This window comes from Strix aluco, chromosome 1 (genome assembly GCF_031877795.1).
Source record: "Strix aluco isolate bStrAlu1 chromosome 1, bStrAlu1.hap1, whole genome shotgun sequence".
In the NCBI taxonomy this organism is placed as follows: domain Eukaryota; kingdom Metazoa; phylum Chordata; class Aves; order Strigiformes; family Strigidae; genus Strix; species Strix aluco.
In genome coordinates this window covers 2,621,221-2,637,243 of record NC_133931.1, presented here as the reverse complement: position 1 = coordinate 2,637,243, position 16,023 = coordinate 2,621,221, and the positions used below count along the sequence as shown (strand labels likewise).

Genomic DNA, 16,023 nt, shown 5'->3' with positions numbered 1-16,023 from the left:
AAGACAGAAAAATTAGCTACCAACTACTTTTATTTCCGTTGAAGATCATCCCTCTCCAGCCTCTAAAAGGTACAGATTTGTGCCAATCTCAAAGAGCTAAAAAAAACCCAAAACAGCACCAACAAAACTCAAAGATCACAAGAAGTTGCTTCATTGACTGACAGTTTCCAGTCTTAGAGCAACATATTTATTGCGGTACAAGCTTTTCTTTTCCTCAACAATGCCCAGGCTTCACAACATAAGAATAATGAAAACACCTAAAAATTAGTATTTCTCTAGGAACCATAGTACTTGCTCCTCAAGAATTGGAATAAATGGAACAACTCAAATCCACTTCCCATCTGGTCACCTCACTGAGGCACATCCACCAAACTTTGTCTCTTAAAACTCTCAATTTGCAAGTAATTAAACTAAACTTGTAGGAAATTTATCCATTCAGCAGTTATACCCTAAACAAGCCCAGCAGCACTCGCACACTAAGTTACATCTTATTATCAGTATCTAAAAAACCATTACGCAAAATTTGGCAGATTTGGACACAGATTTCTCAATTTCAGCCAAAAGTTTCAACTGGCCTCTATAAGAAGTCAACCAAGACTTCTGAAAAGCTAACGTCAGGGCATGTTCTAAAAAGCTCCAGGGCATGTTCTCCTGTCGTTCTGTTGGGCACACTGGCTTCACTCAAGTCTAACCATGGCCCATGATGATTTGATGGGGTGTACAAGTCCAACACACACCACAGCTCAGAGGTCCCAGAGGTCTCAAGTCCCTGAGAAATCATATGCAAGAGATAAAAGCCTTGCAGATGCAGTCTTCCAGCCTTCCTACCCAATGGCTCCGGATGCTGTAATGGTCCACAGACAAAAACATTTGGTCAGGAAACATCTACTGAATTAAAGCCATCACCAGCACACAGGAACCGCTCAATAACTGTGGTTATAACCTAGTTATGGGGGATATGTGTGAGAGGAGAGAAAGGACCGGAGCTCTTGATAGTCTTCAAGTCATCAAGGACACCTTAAATGCATCGTTTAATGACACCACAAGTCAAATAAAGTTCAAAAGTAGGATCAGGGATAAAACAGGAATATTAGACAAGAGCGGGTAAGAAAAGATATGCCAAGGCAGAAGGTACTGCCAAGAGGTTAGAACTGCCACCTGCTTTTCAGTCCTCAAATATTAAATAGGGCAACTTTTGGTCAGTGGTCCCATGGCACGTAACAGCTTCTCTTGATCTCCCTTTGCACTGCTTGTCCTTACTGAAGCAGGATAACTACTTTACTTACCTGAAAACCCGTATAGTTGCCCAGCTGTAGCTACTAAATACAGGTGAGCTTGGGGGTGGAAAGGAGAAATGGTACCTCCGACTTGTACTGATGGACACAGGATCAGCTTGGAAGGTTGCAAAGCAAGGACTATGAAACCACTGCTTTTGTTCTCTTAATTTATTGCTGTTTCCTTCCCAGTAGTGCTACTATGAATTTGGCAACCAGGAAATAAAACCAAAAAAAAAAGCAATTTGTATTTTACCTGATTTCTTATTGCAAGGTTTCAAACAGCCAAGCTGCCTATCACCAACTTGAAGATAAAAGTCAAAGCAGCGCTGAGTCAGCTGGCACAAGGTCACTGATTACCAGATAATGCCTCCAAACCTCCCAAACCAACTCTGCAGCCATCAGAACCACCTCTTCCCTGCACTGTGCCCAGGAATTACTTGCAAATGAAATGCAACTGGATATATTGCTTCTGCAACCCTGGAAATTCAAGTTACAGAGGTGACATTACATTTTGTTTTGCCAATGCTAATCTAATAACTTTTTAAAGGTGCATACATTTCACCCTGTTGGCTTCCAACACTGAATTACCAGCTCTGCTAAGCTTCAGAATAAATGAGACAAGCGTGCCTTCTGGGCGAAATCCCTTGCTGTAATCTTTATTCAAAACACACTGCTTCGGAGCCTTGCATGCATTGCCAAAAATCGCCTTGAGGTTTGCTCTTAAGATGGCAATTTGCATATCACCATTTTGCTGCAGAGCTTACCCAATGTCCCCGCTATTATTTTAATACTCAACTGTGGGCGGCCCCCTGAGCGGCGCACAGAAGTGCACGCTAAAAATACTCTTGCCTTCCCCACCGGCTCTGCACATGACCACAGCTAATGGCGTCTTGGATGCAAAACCGGGAGCAATGGCAGCCATCCGCCTTTCAAGGAGGATGCACAGGCTCCAAAGCGCTCAGAAAACGTGCTAAGAAGCAGAAAAGTACCTCTGCATGGATGGAGGAAGGATGCACACAGCAGCTGGAAGAGGAAGACCGCAAAAAGAGCCAGTTTTGCAGTCAAGAAAAGAGGAGAGGTTTATCCGAGCGCGAGACATACTTGGGAAAACACATTAAGAGGTAATAAAGCAGGCGAGGGAGGCATCGCCCGGGACATGAATTTAAGATGATGCTGAACAGAGGAAAGAAAAGAAACCTCATGTACAGAATAGGAACGATCCCGGGCGAATGCAGCCTGATTCATGCTCCAGAAGGGAGATCCCAGTCCCATTGGCAGCGTCGCATTGATGAAAGCGCACGAAAAAACGTGGATCGCAGGTTTTTCTGTGCTCTCCTCCCCCTCACCCAGCAAATCGTAGTCTCGGAGGTTGTAATTATTTTTGGCAAGGTGTAAACAGGTCTGGGAGAAGAAACTGAAAACCAGTTATTTACGAGATGCAACGCAGGGAGCCAGCATCGGAGCCCAGCTACCAAATCAGCAAGTGCAAGGTCACCCTCGTCTGCTTAGGAAAGCAACTTTGCAAAGTGGTTTGCAGCCAGCCAGGCAAAATAATCAGCCTCAGTCTGCCCAGGAAGGCAAGTAATGGAAACGGAGCATGATGAACCACCAGAAAACATTGTTTCAGTTAACTACAAGGGCTTTATCACGGGACTGGTAGGCTTTGAGATGACATCCATCGAGATGATGCCCACCCAGCCTTTAACTGACCATGACAACTACCTGCTTCTCTGGGCTATGGGAGAGAAGCAAGAAGGACATCAGGTCCATAAGTCTTCCTCCATCAAAGCTGTTGTAGAGGGAGGCAGCCAAGGGGCTCCATCGGCATGTGAAAAGACTAGTGAAGACCACTCATTACCTTATTCTGAAGGCCACTGCTTGCTTCCACCCAGGAAGAACCACAGATTTTGAAAAGTAATTTGCTTGTAAAGAGAAAAGCTTTATATTCTCACTCTCCTTTCTGCCAGCAGTGAAAAGCAGCAAAAGCTGAACCCTCCCTGCAAGAGGATATTGCACCCCAATGGGGCTGAAGAAGCCAGCAGCATCTCAAGCCCACAAAGCAACCACCAAGGAAAACGTGAAAGCTCTTTCTGGTCTTACCAGAGGAAGGAAGGAAGACCAGAGGTGTGGGGAGGCAGGAGGCAAGTGTCCCAGGGACAAGAGGACCTCCAGATGCTTTCTGCACACTCTCTTTATATTCTGCGTTCAAATGCCTTGCAAACAGGACTAGGACCCACAGCCCTGTTTCCAAGTATGGGATTACAGTAAATTCCAATTTAATTTTTAAAAGGATGCCAAACACAATGTGCTAGGAAAGGAACTGGACAAAGAAAAGAGCAAGCCTGTAGACCTGAGAGCCCATGAGATATCTCTATATACAAAAGGACACAAAGGTACATCTGAATAATGTGCAAAGAAGAAGAAAAAAGGGAAAAAAGCAGACCTTGGTTTCCATGCACAAAGAAGAGGATATTTACAGTTAAACTGCAGGTATTCCCTGGGGGTGGGGGGGGGAACAAAACAGAACTGAAATCTTTTCCATTGACCTATGTTTGGGGCAAAGGAGAAGAAACCCATCTGCTCGAAGCTCTGAAGACGATAATCAGGAAAATATCTGTAGTGAGCCTGTCAATCTGCTTTTTCAGACTGAAAGGTGAGTCAGTCGCAGCATCCTGTTTCACTGTAATATTGCAGCACTGTTTACACTACTTTGCTAAGATGTATCCCCAATGGACCAGTTTCTCTGCTAGGCTAAGATAGCAACCCATTATATTTTTAGAAAAACAACCCATACCTATGAAGCTCCCCTGCGGTGCACAATCAATACTTAAGAGGGTTTTTGAAAGCACACAGCTGTTCTCTAAAACAGAAGCGTCAAAAAGCTTAGGACAGCATCTCTGGGGCTTCAACACCCACATTTTGCCACCTACTTCCATCTTCACCCACTTGCAGTTAATGGAAGCTGAAGGTCCTCAACACTGAGAAATCCAGCCACTAACATGCAGTGGCCTCGACACAACTTTAAGCACCACCATTTAAATTTTTTTTTTTTCCTTATTTATCATTAGTAAAAGTAGTCTTAGTAAAATGACTTGACTTTTCACCATCACTACAAATCTGGATAGTTTTACAACCTGTATGAGATGGCACACAAGAGGATGGTGAGCATTAGCAGGCTGAGCATGCCTCTTTGATCACAGCTATGCTTATTCACCATGGCCTGATCCTGCCTGCACTGATCCCACAGCTCCACGGCAGCTTCCACAGAGAAAAGACAGAAATTTTCAATTCTTTAGAACAAAAGTGAAAAAAACAGAGCATAAAACCAAACAAAAACACATGCGCTATCATTATATATATGTGAATTTTTTTTATATATATGTATGATTTTATGCCTTACATTATAAAAATGGTTACTTAATAACATATATATGTATATAAATTTAATTTCACATACTTTTTAACTGAGTACCCACTCCTGGTCGCTACTTGTAGTGGAATATTTGATGGGACCAACATTAGGGTCTCTCCAGCAGCGACAGGCACTGAGGGAAGAGAGTGGCTGGGGATACATCAGGCAGATGACAGAAGACATCAAAACATTTGGGAAAGAGAAATCACATCTCAAGCTATTTAACAATATGTTTAAACTTGTATAAACTAGGTATTTTAGAAATCAGGAGGTTCTCATGAGAGTCTAGAAAGCTAATAGTGTCACAAGGGATCATAAATCTATTGTTTTGTGAGGAAAAAAAAAAAATCAAAAGCTGTATTAAGGTTTAGCTCTTGCTTCACTTTGTAAGAAGGAAAAGCTCAAGATCTGCAGCTCCCAACAGAAAGATGCAGCTACATGGAAAAGAGTAAAAAACTACGTAGACGGATCTCCGCCTTAATATATAGCACCTACTCTCATACAGCCACATGATCTTTTGATTCTTTTTCTTAGCTGGGAATAGAAAATGCAGTTCATTGATGTTAACTTGAAGTTGTTGTAGCAATTACCATTAAAAAAAAAAAAAAAGTTTGATTTCTCTTTAATAGAGATTCCATGGCAAACAGAAGGGACAAAGAGGGACTGTCAGTCACCAGCAGGACTGGCGGGACATTGAATGATGTCTGTGCACAACCAGCATTGTAAGCAAATAAGCTGCATTATCCTCTTTCAAAAAAATCAAGCCCACATGTTGGAAAAGAGATGCTTCGACAGAAGCAACGGCAAAATTACGCAAACTCGAGGGATCACCATCTGCAGCTCCCATGTCCAGGCAGATGAAGCACAATAAAAAGTAAATGAAGAAAATCTGTCATGTCATTTATATTAAACAAGGTGTTATCCGGCGAGTCAGCACAGTTCCTGCAGCATCATCAACCTTCCCCATCACCAAACGGATGCATGGCAGCATTTTTCCTCCCCTCTCCAAAATTAGAAGAACTCGGAGCATAATGAACATCTCCAGGCTGGGACGTGGGATGCTGCAAACCATTTGCTAATAATTCAGCTCAAACACAACTGCAGTTGTCTACAGTTAGTTGCAACCACTGCTCCTTCTGATAAAAAGCCCTTCTTTTAGCCACTAATACGTTTTCCAGACAAACTATTCACATTTAAAATTTCAATACTGGTTATCTAACCAAGGACTAAATCCAAGGGGGAAATTTCAATGAAAAACGGTGGGTTTTACATGAAAAACTCTGCCTTTTCAGAGCACAGCCTGGACTTCCCTTCAGATAGTTTTGCCTTGACTCAAAGCCACCATTGCACAGCTCACAAACCCAGCGAGACATCGTCCAAGTCTCCCCCAAACAGCCCGGGAGGATTTTTCTCCCTCAAGACACCCCTAAATAGGAGCACACGAGCTGCAGCGTGAGCACTACTGCATGCAGACTGTGGTCACAGTCATGAGGCATCACATGCTGGTAAATAAATAAGGGAATTTCAGCGGGAAAAAAGAAAAAAATTAAGAAAAACAGTGTTCGTGGCTGTATATGCCTCCACCACAGAGCTCCTAAGCTATCTGCTCATATGAGATTTTCTTACAAAGCAGCCATTAATAGCAAGTTTGGGAGTTCCCTCATACCATATTTGACTCTCTGGCACCTCACACAGCAAAGAAATGGGCTAATCCAAAAATTTGGGTCACAACACCTCCAAATCTGCCTGGTTTTGCATGCAGAAAAATGAAAGAGGCACCTCCCTCCTCCACGCAGAAAGATCACAAGAAGAATCACTATAAACTGAAAAAAAAGCAACAAGCTTCAGCAATGAGCACGATCAAAGTCCCTCACGGAAGAAGAAAATGTTTTTATTTTACAGAAATAAAGACTATGGCAACCTACAGCACAACAGGGTTGGAATAAAATCCTACAGCATGGCTGTCTCCTGCATTCCTTTACTCCATCCACCAGACGATGAAGGAGTCCTACAGGGGAAAAAAAAAAAAAAATACATGGCCAAGTTATTCAAGACTACAATCACAATAAACATATGCAGCAGGGGAAGGAGGACAAATAAAGTCCCCAGCAACCTCAAAAAACTCACATATTTGAACATGTGGCTTTGCAGCGGTGCTGAGAGTAGAACAAAATAAATGCTACACAATGAAGAGCATAAAGCATTTTGCAGTTATTTTCTGTTTTTATTTAGGGAAGAGATTACAGAGATAGCAAAGAAATCGCAGCGTAACCCAACATGAGCATTTGCTTTTTAAAAAGAAAGTAAATTTACTAAAAAAAAAAAAGTAAATAAGTATTGTAGACGAGTTCAACTTCATTCAAGAAACTGGAAAATGTTTTGCAGATTTTAATTGCAGCATCCCAGCAGATGAGTAGCCAACAAACCTAAAACACCCTTGGAAAAGCTTTTCCCACAGCTCTGCATCCCAGAAAAAAAAGCATTAAAAATCACCTGCGGATACACCATTTCTTTTTTTTTTTTGTACCCATCTTCAGAATATATTTTAAAAAGCAATGGATCGCTAATGCAATCTTTGCTTTCTAATGGTGTTGCAAGCGAAACGGACATGGAAACAAACAAAAATATCCATCCTGCACCTTTTTTTTTTTTTTTTTTTAAGTTAAATGCTATTTTTCCCATCATCAGAAATACTGAAAAGCAGAGACGTGCCCATGCACTGCAACAAAGAGATGGCACCTGCCTACTGAATTTCCTGACTAGTGACACTACGAAGAAGAGTTTTAAATAGAAACCTCCCTGCAAGTGTTAAATTTAAGATTAATTTAACTCTTTTGCATTATTTTAATCTTACATACCATCATTTGCGAGGCCAGCGGGAGAAAAAAAAAAAAAGTAAGATTCTTATCTTGACTATATTCCTTTAGAAACACTGTGTATTATTAAAAACCACTAATAACCTCCTGACAGCAAAAGGACACACGCTCCTTCGCAGGAGGGTGACAGCGTGAATTTTAGATGTAGCTTCCCAGGCATTCAACATCAAGTGATGGGCATGAGCTTCCCTTCATCCTTGCAACGCTCAACGCTGCTGCTGGCAATGCCAACACAAGTTTGTGGCCAGATTTTGTATTTGCATGAGTCAAAAAGTATGCTGCAAAAGAAAAAAAAATGCAGTTTGAAGGGCTGGCGATGTGGCTGGAGGACAAGTTTTGGAGTATTTCCCCAGCATCGCCAGCATGTAGGCACACCCCAATGCTTCATTTTGCAACTTAAGCTCATGTTTAAATATCTGGATGAAATTTAGGCCAAATGGATCATGCCATAGGCAAATGGATCCGCTCTTATGGTCAAGAAGATCCCACCAACCATGTCCAGGTGGAAGGACATCCATCCATCCATCCATCCATCCACCCGGTCTCATGGGGATCAGACCTGGATGCACAAGTCCTTTCCAGCGCAAGCAGCCTTTGCGCTGATGATGATAACTCCAACCCCACATAAAACACAGGCAGAGGCTCCTCCTGCCCACACAAAGCCCTTGGGTGTCACAGATTTCCATGGTCCCCTGCAGCACCAGCAACCTCAGAAGGTCCATAAAAAGCCAAGCGAGAGCCACCTACCCACCCCGCTGCCCAAACTAACTGAAGTGTAGGAAGGAAGATGACAAAGATGAGAAAAGTAAATTAGATTTTTTTTAAAGGTTCTTTCCATTTTCATCTAGCAGAATGTGTTTATGGCACAGGCAGGGAATTGAAACTATTATTTTTATCTTGATATTATTTACCCTTTCACACTTGCTATTTAAATATCCCTGAATTCCCAGAAGAACCAGCAATTCAAAATACCATTTGATATATATTTATAAGAAAGGGGAAGCACAGACTCATTCATTTTCAGCTTGCCTACTGTTGTTTGTTGTTTTTTTTTTTTTTAAATTAGATTTTAAGTGCTCTAATATTGATGTGCAAGTTTTTCAAGACACAGAAGTATTATTTCTCCTCCAGCCTCAGTAAAGAGTCTCCACTCCCAGAGCAGGTGTTTTGCTGGCTGGGAGACCTGGTCACACCAGAAATGCACGGCGAGAAGCAAATGACAAGAGGTTTAAAATAATTTAGACAAAATAATTAAGAAAAAAAAAAAATCAGGAGAGTTGTGAGAAAAGGAATAAGGTTTCTTGAACAAGAGAGGATGGGAATAAAAGACTTAATATCAAAATCTCTGTTCTACCAGTCTCTGCAGCCAACCTCAGCTAAGTAACTTGCAGTTGTTGCAGAAGAGGCAACCCTGGATGCCAGGAAAACCGCAGCAGCACAGAGTTACACTGCAAAACTCCTCTGAACAGAGCAATTGCCCATACCCCTCTAGGAGGGAGAAATTGTATCCGAAAGCTCAGTTTCGTTTTAGACACAATGGGAGGAGATACCAGAGATGGAGATCTAACTGAGGAGCCAGGATTGCAGCAGGACACGTGGTTCCACTGCTCAGCCTCCCCGATGTCCATCAAAGCCACATCAGCAGTGGTTGTGGCTTTTATCTTTTTTTAATTGAGTTATTATACACAAGCAAACCAGAAGGGTGGGAGACTCCAGAGAGAGCAACAGAGGTTATTTGTTGCTCAGCTGATGGCTGGAGTGAGGAGATCAGCACACCATCAGCACCCCAGAAAAAGCCCTGAGACCCACCTGGGGGTGAGATGAGATGGAAAAGGACATCTCAGCTGGACAAGCTGGTGGAGCAGAAAGACATCGAGGGGCCAGACAGCAGCTGGCCTGAGCCATCAGTGATTTAAAGACCTGAACCATCTGAATCTTTAACCAAGTAATGAGTGATAAGACAAGAGGGAATGGCCTCAAGTTGCGCCAAGGAAGGTTTAGACTAGATATTAGGAAGTATTTCTTTACAGAACGGGTTGTTAGGCGTTGGAATGGGCTGCCCAGGGAGGTGGTGGAGTCCCCATCCCTGGAGGTGTTTAAGAGTAGGGTTGACATGGTGCTGAGTGATCTGGTGTAGTTGGAAACTGCCAATGCTACGTTAACGGTTGGACTGGATGATCTTCAAGGTCCTTTCCAACCTAGATGATTCTGTGAATCGACTCCTGGATCAAGGTGATACAGAGGCCAACAAGGCAGGATGAGGCACTGCGTATTCACAGCTCCATTGCAAAGGGAACTACCAGCCAGAAAAAAGGCGTAAATGCTGGATAAAACATGAACCTTATTGCTATTGTGACTGGATGAAGGAAAAAAGGAAAAAAAAAAAACCTTGTAGTTTTTGCCCAGCCTCCCCAGTCCCAGTCCATGCACCACACAGCTAGTAAAAATTTAGGATTTAGCACGATGTAGCATGAAGAGCAACACTTCAGGCCACCCCACGTGTTATCCCTGGGTTTGCAAACAGACGACCGCTTGTTTGTGCGGCGCTCCCAGACATAAGGACACATTTTGAGCTGCAAATGTCACAGAATACTTCAAATGCAAACAAGCAGAGGTTTTGCAAGGCGTATTCAGTGCGATGGTGGAAGAATGAAAGCGTGCGCTTAGGATTCCAAACCCTGTGATTTTTGATAGGCACACAAAGACACCGAGCAGTTCAGTGGAAACACAAGATTTCCCCAGCAAAGTCCACTCCAGTGCTAGATGGTGCAGGTTAATTGTATCACGCAGCTAGGGCGAGCTTTTATTAAAAGCTTCGAACCACACTTTGTAGTACAAAAGGAACAAAAAAAAAAGTTTCTGCAGTCAGCCAAGGACTACGGCAGAAAGTGGCGCTTTATACATTTAAAAGTAGTTTTATTTCCTCTCCTTGCACTTGAAAGTCCATCTCACTGACTCATTTATGGCTAAAGCTTCCTGAATTAGCCTGGAAGGAAAAAAAAAAATAAATAAATACCACTATACTCTACGTGAGGTTAAAACTGAGCCAAAACCCATTATCTAACTACAACATGGGTCACAGAGCAGTTCCCAACGCTGCCATTGCACTGGAGGTCAACACATCAATGCTTCATTGTGTTAAGTGACCATGGGACAGTGTCGCGGTGACTGCGGGTGGTGAAGTGGGTGCAGGGACCTCCCATCTTCGCCCAGTCACCGGCCACACAGGACACAAGCGTGGTCCTTGGGAGGGCACAGCACGTTTGGCACGTGTGTCTCTCTTTGCTCGCAGCCCCGGGCAAGGCCAGCCCCTGTCCCCCCACTGCTCGCACGCACACAGCTCCGTGCGAGGCCAGCCACAGTCTCTACACTGTGCAAATGCACGTGTGCCAACGCTGTGCAAGGGCAGCCACAGTCCCTAGTTCACACACGCACAACCCTGTGTCAGGCCAGCCCTGCTCCCAGGTGGCAAACACAAATCTCTGTGTACAACTGTGTCCTTAAGTAACACATAGACCCCGCCATGTAAGGCCACCCTTGTCCCCAAACTGCACACACACCCCCCTGTGGCGGGCCAGCCCTGTCCCCGTGTTGCACACAAACCTCTGTGCAAGGCCACCCTTATGCCCGTTTCATGTGCACCCCTGTGCAAGGCCAGCCTTGTCCCCAAGCTACGCACACACACAGAACTCCCTGTGCCAAGCCAGCCCTGTCCCCATGTTGCACACACACCCCCCTGTGCAAGGCCACCCTTGTCCCCATTTCATGCACACCCCTGTGCAAGGCCAGCCCTGTCCCCAAACTGCCACACACCCTGTGCCAGCTCAGGCCTGTCCCCAAGGCCAAACACACCCCTGTGCCAGGCCAGCCCTGTCCCCAAACTGCTCACACACCCTGTGCAAGGCCAGCCTGGTCCCCTTGTTGCATGCACACATCCCTGTGCTAGCTCAGGCCTGTCCCTAAGGCTGAACACACACATCCCTGTACCAGACCAGCCCCGTCCCCAAACTGCACACACCCCAGTGCAAGGCCAGCCCTGTCCCCATGTTGCACACACACACAGAACTCCCTGTGCAAGGCCACCCTTGTGCCCATTTCATGCACATCCCTGTGCCAGGCCAGCGCTGTCCCCAAATAGCCCACACACCCTGTGAAAGGCCAGCCCTGTCCCCAAGCTACACACGCAAAACTCCTTGTGCCAGGCCAGCCCTGTCCCCTTGTTGCACACACACACCCTGTGCCAGCTCAGGCCTGTCCCCAAGGCTGAACACACCCTTGTGCCAGGCCAGCCCTGTCCCCCTGTTGCACGCACACATCCCTGTGCCAGCTCAGGCCTGTCCCCAAGGCTGAACACACACATCCCTGTACCAGACCAGCCCCGTCCCCAAACTGCACACACCCCTACGCCAGGCCAGCCCTGTCCCCAAGCTACACACACACACAAAACTCCTTGTGCAAGGCCAGGCCCGTCCCCATGTTGCACACACACCCTGTGCCAGGCCAGCCCTGTCCCCAAACTGCCACACACCCCTGTGCCAGCTCAGGCCTGTCCCCAAGGCTGAACACACCCCTGTGCCAGGCCGGCCCTGTCCCTACGTTGCACACACACACCCTGTGCCAGCTCAGGCCTGTCCCCACGTTACACACACACACACGCCGTGTCCCCACCTCACGCTCCCCACTCTCGGCAGCGCAGCGCTGTCCCCGGCTGCCCCCCGTGCAAGGCCAGCACGTCCCTGGTCCCGCCCGTGCCCCCTCCCGAGCCGGGTGACCCGTGTCCCGCCCGTGTCCCGCCCACACGCGGCCCACGCGCACCCGGAGGGCGGGGGACGGTCCCTCACCTGCCGCCGCGCGCCCGTCGCCGCGAGGCTGCGCCGTGGGGCCGGCACCCAAACATCACGTGACCGCCAAGGGCCCGCCCTGACCACGTGCTCGCCCCGCCCCGCCTCCCCGAAGTCCCCAGCCCGCAGGTGCCGCCGCCGCGCGCGGGCACCGCCCCGGACTGCAACTCCCAGCGGCCACCGCGGCGTAACGCCACGCCCCCTTTCACCGGCGACAAATCCCCGACGGGAACGATCCCCGCGGTCCCGCCCACCGTCCCTCAGCGCTTCCCGCCTCAACGAAGCGAAGGCCAACGGGGGGAGTTTCACTATGGCCCAATGCCGGGGGCTGCCCTTGGGCCACAACAACCCCCAGCAGCGCTACAGGCTTGGGGAGGAGTGGCTGGAGAGCTGCCAGTCAGAGAGGGACCTGGGGGGGATTGATAATGAGCCAGCAGTGTGCCCAGAAGCCCAAGAAGGCCAATGGCATCCTGGCTTGTATCAGCACTAGCGTGGCCAGCAGGGACAGGGAAGGGATCTTACCCCTGTGCTCGGCACTGGTGAGGCCGCCCCTCGATTCCTGGGTTCAGTTTTGGGCCCCTCACTACAAAAAGGACATTGAATTACTCGAGCGTGTCCAGAGAAGGGCAACGGAGCTGGTGCAGGGTCTGGAGCACAGGTGTGATGGGGAGCGGCTGAGGGAACTGGGGGGGTTTAGTGTGGAGAAGAGGAGGCTGAGGGGAGACCTCCTGGCCCTCTGCAACTGCCTGAAAGGAGGGTGCAGAGAGGGGGGATGAGTCTCTTGAAGCAAGGAACCAGCACCAGGACAAGAGGGAATGGCCTCAAGCTGCGGCAGGGCAGGGTCAGACTGGCTCTTAGGAAGTATTTCTTTGCAGAAGGGGTTGTTGGGCGTTGGAATGGGCTGCCCAGGGCAGGGGGGGAGTCCCCATCCCTGGAGGGGTTGAAGAGTCGGGTTGACCCAGTGCTGAGGGATCTGGTGGAGTTGAGAACAGTCAGTGTGAGGTTAATGGTTGGACTAGAGGAGCTTCAGGGGCTTTTCCAACCTCAGTGATTCTGTGATTATTGAAAACTGTATGATATCATTACTGAAAAGTGGTCTGAACATCTCATCTACTTCTCTTTAGGTGTCCAGCGACAGGGACCTACCCGGTGAGGAGCCGCAGGGTGGGACTGTGAGTGACATGTTAGCCTTTGATGGGGGGGGACTGTAAGTAATGTAGTTAGCCTTTGATTTCATCAGCTGAGGAGCCCTTCAGACTCCAGCACTAGATGAGCCAATTCTCTTTTAATCGTTAACAGATACTCTTTGTTAATCACAAGGGCAGCATAAGCACTCTGAGGACAGGTTTGTGCCCTCCTTTTCAGTCACACAGTGCCTAGCACACTGCACACAGGAATAGAAGTAAATAAAAATCAGTCTCACTGCTAATAAAGCTACTAATGCTGTTCAAAACACATATTGCAGACCGAGACTGGAGGTTCACTATAATAAATGCTTTGATAGAACAGCCCAGTGCACGGGGCGTTTGGTCCATCGCACACTGTACCTGGGAGGGGTTTGCTTTTTATTAGCAAAGTGACAGCAGCTTTGCTTGGTGGTTGGCTTTGCAAAAGGAGTTATAAAGCAAGGATTTCCTTGATAGGGCCTTTAAACAACAATTCATTTTAACGAGGGGTTGACAAGCCAGCTGCTTTTTCAAAAATGTAGTTCTACACCAGTAGCCCTGCCAAAAAAAGTTTTAAAAGGGCTGAGGGGCCACCTGAGCCTCCATAAACTTCGGAGTTTTACAGCACCAAACTGCTATCAGAGCAGTTTCCTCGATCTTTTGCTGCATTGGTAAATCATTTAATTCTGTAGACTCTCAAGAAAATCCCTTAGGAAAGGGGACATAAAAAATGCGTTGATGACAAAATACAGCTGTCCTGCTTGCCGTCTGCAAAATCCTCTGACTACAATAACATGCAACATGCTGTGTCCTGCTGGGTGGGTTCTGGGGGCGGTTGTGGGGGGGTTAATCCTGCAAGAAGCATAGATTACAGTTCAGAACCACTGTGCAGAATTTTCAGTAATTCTCAGTACAAGTCATATTTACTTTCAGTGTGAGCCTCATGAATGTAAATAAGAAAAGAAATATATAAACAGGTGCCAATATAAGACACGGACAAAGTATTCCAAGGGACAGCGATCATAAAAAATAACAGTGATTTGATTGCTTTGGTTTGCAGTGTGCATCTTGCTGCTTTTGCATTTTGTAGCTGAAGAAATACTGCTTAATCGATAAGTGTGTTATTCATACAATAATAATACCGTGAGTTCTCGTGGGACATTTTTCTTCTGAGGGATTTGGGCTTTTGCAAACCTTGTGTGCGTCAGGACTGGTCCTTGTTATTACCAGCTGCCTATTGATCTGTTACAGCTTTCAAAAAGAGGCAAGGGTAGGTTCTTGGCATGGTGTGGAAATCAGGCCTTTGATGTAAGCAGGCAACGCGTCTTGCATCATCTAGGATGATTCTTTCTCTGAATTGAGACAAAAAATAAAACATGAACAGCTTTGTTCCATCCTATAGCAGTAGCATCTATAAATCTGAAAAAATATACAGTCAGCTGTATGGGGATCAATAGCCCTAGGAGCGAAAACTTTATTTAAACAGTTTAATCTTCGTGTTTGTCGTCTTTTAGCGGGAGGAGGTTTCCCACTTGCCAGCTGCTGTGTGGCGTTTCCCAAGGTGGAAGCAGCGATTTCATTCCAGGGTGAGCAAAATTTCCGGAGGTCAGACCTGTACTCCTAGAGGAGTTTGGCGAAGGTGACTCAGGGGTGAAGTGGCAGCGTGTTTCTGCTTTGGAAGACTGCCCTGATTCCTCTACAAAGATGAAATGGGATGCATCAGTGGTTCTCTACCTGAATTTAAATAAACTCAGCAGTGACGCTTTCACCTCTTTCCTGCTGAGATGATTATCCGGTTAGGCTGACTGTGTCTTTAGGGGATTTCTTCCAGTGTTTGGAAGGAGTTTCCCTTTGGCTCACAGGTTTGTTTTGTGAATCATCTTAAATCATAACCTTTTAATAGCTATGCTATTAAAGTATTTATAGAAAGGTTATCCTGTTACCCTCTCGGTTACTTTTTCGAAAGCCATGTTGATTTGGTTTCACTGTAACGATACCCCCTGGCTTTTCATCAGTAATAAGTGATAGGACAAGAGGGAATGGCCTCAAGTTGCACCAGGGAAGGTTTAGACTAGATATTAGGAAGCATTTCTTTACAGAACGGGTTGTGAGGTGTTGGAAGGTGCTGCCCAGGGAGGTGGGGGAGTCCCCATCCCTGGAGGGGTTTAAGAGTCGGGTTGACCCAGCGCTGAGGGATCTGGTGGAGTTGGGAACTGTCAATGTGAGGTCAATGGTTGGACTGGATGATCTTCAAGGTCCTTTCCAACCTAGATGATTCTGTGATCAGCCTCCGTTGCCATTGCCATTTCTTTATGTTGTATAATGAATTTCTTTGTTTGACATATGATAAAGGAAATCATGATCTTATGAAGATGTTACAAAGGATTTTATAGAAAATTATAAACTATGATGGTTAAATATCTTGGAGAGTGTTAAAAGAACAAGCTCCTA

General features: G+C 46.2%; 1 protein-coding gene across 8 annotated transcripts in view; it reads right to left on the bottom strand.

The window, feature by feature from the left end:
• TSNARE1 (t-SNARE domain containing 1) overlaps positions 1-12,461 on the bottom strand; it is a 508,113-nt gene extending 495,652 nt beyond the window's left edge. For 4 of the 8 annotated variants that reach the window (XM_074846421.1, XM_074846412.1, XM_074846395.1 and 1 more), the window contains exon 1: positions 12,407-12,461. The gene's annotated coding sequence lies outside the window, so the exon portion shown is untranslated. Of the gene's footprint in view, positions 1-6,614; positions 6,698-12,233; positions 12,293-12,406 lie in introns of those variants that run through there. The other 4 variants (XM_074846438.1, XM_074846447.1, XM_074846402.1 and 1 more) reach the window with 2 other exon arrangements.
• Between the last annotated feature and the right edge of the window lie 3,562 nt (positions 12,462-16,023).